This window comes from Oryzias melastigma, linkage group LG19 (assembly GCF_002922805.2).
Source record: "Oryzias melastigma strain HK-1 linkage group LG19, ASM292280v2, whole genome shotgun sequence".
In the NCBI taxonomy this organism is placed as follows: domain Eukaryota; kingdom Metazoa; phylum Chordata; class Actinopteri; order Beloniformes; family Adrianichthyidae; genus Oryzias; species Oryzias melastigma.
Window position 1 is genome coordinate 15,490,878 of NC_050530.1, and position 4,155 is coordinate 15,495,032.

The 4,155-nt window shown below is 34.4% G+C and overlaps 1 long non-coding RNA gene across 3 annotated transcripts in view; it reads right to left on the reverse strand.

The window, feature by feature from the left end:
• Positions 1-2,369, reverse strand: part of LOC112154038 — an 83,160-nt gene extending 80,791 nt beyond the window's left edge. For all 3 annotated transcript variants that reach the window (XR_004949802.1, XR_002920590.2, XR_002920591.2), the window contains exon 1: positions 2,252-2,369. This is a non-coding gene — a long non-coding RNA (uncharacterized LOC112154038). The remainder of the gene's footprint in view (positions 1-2,251) is intronic.
• Between the last annotated feature and the right edge of the window lie 1,786 nt (positions 2,370-4,155).

Genomic DNA, 4,155 nt, shown 5'->3' on the forward strand with positions numbered 1-4,155 from the left:
ATCCTGTTTGTCTTCCTTTCCTGCATGTCTTTCAGTGCTCCAGCTGAGCAATTATCCCGCTCCAGACATGTAAATATCAAACGATGATTTCCGATGAGAAGCGAGTCAGCGCTTGCTGCTGGACGAGGAGCTGGAGCGCCACATGTTGCTTTGGTTCAACAGTTACTGGTCTGCACTTTAGTTACTCAGCAAAACAAAATTTCAGCTTTTCCACAAACAATACAATAACTCAAACCTTCATTCTGTCACATGTGGGCTCACTGTCAGTTCAGTGTGGCACATTTTCCGACTTAAAAAAAAACACAAGTTTTATCAATTTAACTCAGGTTGCAAGGACGCTCTGTTATTATGCTAATATGATAAAGTCATTTGGAAATACCCCTGATACACTCCCTACTCAGATTTATGTTTACATTCCCTCAGGATAAAGTATGTGGCAGACGGGGAAAGACATAATTTATCCACCTTTTTATTTACCACTCACAGCGTGCAGTGTGGGGATTTCTGCTGTGTTCTACTCATTACGGCACATATCTCCCTCGGGGCTTTGACGGCAGGAACATGCCTGTTTTGGCATGCTGGAAAAATGCTAATTAGGGCAAAAAAGTTGAACTTTAAATCAGTTTTTACAATCAAGTAAATTCAGATTGAAATTTTTAATTTTTATTTAACACTTTCTTTTTTACTGCAAGTTAAATTTGTAGTTGGATTTTGAAGTATTACATTACTTTTATTCAGACAGTCTTGCAGTAAAAGACAAGCAACAAGGAGCGGTGATCAAAAAGTCCTGTTGCCATTTTGTGTTAAAATAACTATTGCATAAAGAGCATGCTAACACGTCACCTAAACTCTTTAAATCACTTCAAACGAGTAAATATGTTGAATTCTTAATGCAACAATTTCACCAATCCAGGCACAAGACTGAGCAGAACTTCTTCTATTCCTACAGCGACCTCAAGCAGATGATGTTAACTTTTTTTTTTTTCAATTCATATATAAGTCGCACCTGAAATATGTTACATTAATTGCTGCAATCACAAAGTTAAAATGGTAACTTCATAGTCATTTTAACCATTAGAAAGAATAAAAGAGAGAAGGGTTCTGATTCTTCTCCAGCTGCAGGATCATTTGTTTTCTCAAAGTCAAGTCCCGACAAGTTTTTAAAGCTGCACACAGTAAATTAGAAGATATTTCGTTATCATATTTCTCTAAATACTTTTATGCTGCAACTTGAACTGATTTATGGTGCTGATAAGTGAATGATCGAGCTGCATCAGAACTTCCTCTGATGATAGTCTGCAGGAACACACATGCACGGATAAAGAAACATTTTCAGTCAGAACTTCACATACAAGCTCTTTGCTTATAGACAGGTTTGTGAAAACATCACCTCTGGTGTGGTGAACAAAAGTCCTGTTAATACACAGAGGTGTTTCAGGACCTTTTAACAATCATTCCAGGAGGTGTATCTCATTATGAGCCAGAAGGAAACACTGGTTCTTTTTACGGGGAGTGAGGGTGTGGGCAACAGGGAGAGGGGCATTTCCGATAAGCAAACAGCAGACCCACCGCTATACCAGCTTCCATACCTCCCACACAGCCATGGGTCACGTGAAACCACACAGACCCCCCACTTCCACAACCGCAGAGCTACTCTCAACCTAAACGGTTAAGAGAAAAATACATGCTGTGTATGACAAGGCAGGCCTACCTTTAAATCGCTTTACTCTTTATTTGAAACAATTGAAATCAAATGCAGGAACAAATGCGAAAGAAGACATTTTATTCCCATTAAAACAAATGTTTGAATATGAAAAATGGCGCATACAGGTTACCAGTATTTTGGCCTAAGTTAGCTAAAAAAAAATACTAAACTAACTATAATATACTCCAGTTTTGTTTTTTCCTTTTTGTGTTTTTAGTCAAACGTTAACACTAATTAAAGTCGGTATTGTCAATTTCAGTACATTGGTTCTTCTTTTAAAGACTTTTTTTTGCACGTTTGTGTCATTAATAATAGTTTTTAAGTTTTTAATTTGGTTCTAAGCATATTTAAATATTAAATCCTTAACTTTAGAAGTGAGACATATTTTAAGTGATTCAAAAGACATTAAAACTGAACGGCAAAAGAAAAGTTTATGTCCCCCAAACAGTATTTATTATATAAACGTTTTTTTCTATAGTTAATATAAATCTTAAGCTTTGAAATGAACCCTAACAATGTTGAAAATGTTTCGTGAAAAATACTGACCTTAATTTTCTCTCTTGCTAACTGTAGAAAGAAAAGGGAAAACGAAGAAAAGCATGCTTTCCACTCGCTAGCATTAGCATGCTAACAGAGAAGATAACAGGTGTTACTAATTACACTAATTAAGGCTCAGCATCTGAAATACTATTCCACACAAAAAATACTTTCTCAGAAGTTTGATAATATGACAAATGAGGATTTAAAAATGCTGGATCAGAGAAATCAAAGAAGTAAAAGTTTGATTCTTTGGAATCAGTGCACTTTGAGTTATATTAAAGGAAGCCACCACATGCTTTTTTAAACAAGAAATCCAAACTGATATGAAAATATTTGCATTATTGCACACAAATATTTAAAAAAATGACATTTACAAACATTTCATGGGTGTAGAGGTCCGCCAAATGAGCAAAATAAAGCATTAAGTCACTAACTACAAGAATGTTTTTGGTAATTTGTCTTTCATCCTTCAACTAATTAAAAGTAACATGAGAAAAATACATCAGATATTTATAAAATTGTACTATTTTATTAAATTGCTTAGTTTTGTTACACCCCAAAACAGCTTATCGATCCTCCCCTTTTGTTAATAATGGTTTAGTACAACTTCCTGAAGACCCAGGAAATGACATCAGTGAATGTTTTCCCCACTCACACTATAAAGAAAGATATGTGTTAGCATACTTTCTTAACTATGTTTCTATGTCAACCACAGCTTTTCAACTCTGCTACATGCAAAAATGATATTTGCTTTTGTTTAGGGAAAATATATATTTTTTTTGTTTTCCTCATAGCATACAATGCTCCATATCCTAGCTACATGTGGCTACTTTTAGCTAAAATCTTCAACCCTGTAACAAAAACACTGTTAAAACACACCACGAACATGCTGAACTTGGGGGTTTTAAACGCACACTAGTGCACGTAAACACAGTTGGGTGAAGTTTTTATGTGAAATGTCAAAGTGCTGCAAATCTTACTCCAATCTTTGTCTCCACAGCTCTAATCAGATATGTGAAAGATTTGGTTTCATACCATCCTAGTCGGCCCAAACCACAATTATAAGTGTCTCCTCCTTGATCAACTTTTCAAACCATGTATTGAAAAGGACACAAACCATTGCTGCAGGTTTTGAATGTAAAGCCCAAAAACTGACAAAAAAAATTACATAGCAATGCATGAATATAGGAGTTCTGGATGCAAAACGTGCACAAACAGGGGTTTACAAAGACTTTTCATTGAAAAGGGTCGGTTGAAAGTGCGTATCTGAGCTTGGCGTGAAAGTAGCATCACAGGGTTAAATAACAGGGCTGAAGGTTGAACTTATCGAATAATCTAGAATCAAATAAACGATGCTTAAAATAAATTGTATTGCACAAAGGGCAGCTGGAAAAATTCTCTTCAATAAGTTTTACAGTTATAATCACACAGAAGTCAGACTGTCTTATTATGAGGTTGAATTTAAAACAGTCACAAAGTAGTTTCAAATAATTTGGAGGATTTCGTGCCTAGAATGGGAAAAAATACAATATTCTGGGAGGTTCAAATAGATATTTTTAAAGAACCATATAACTTCAAGTCCAGCAAATTTAGAAATGACTCAGAAATAAAATTAATTAAAGTAGCTTCAACTTTTATACTTGAGCCACAAAAACACAAGAATAAAAAATTAAAAAAAGTAATGTTACCATTCTGAACAGGTAAATAATATTTTTGAATAGGCATAGTAAAAATGCTCTTATTTACTTAAATCTTACACTTTTAAAAGACTCCCTTCTGATATTTTTTCAGTTTTTCTGCTACAATCTTGTTATAGTTAATAAAAAAATAGATATTTACAATTTATTTCTAGAGTTTATATTTAAAGTAATTTCTAAAGGAAATCCAGACTAAACAACAAAGACACAGAA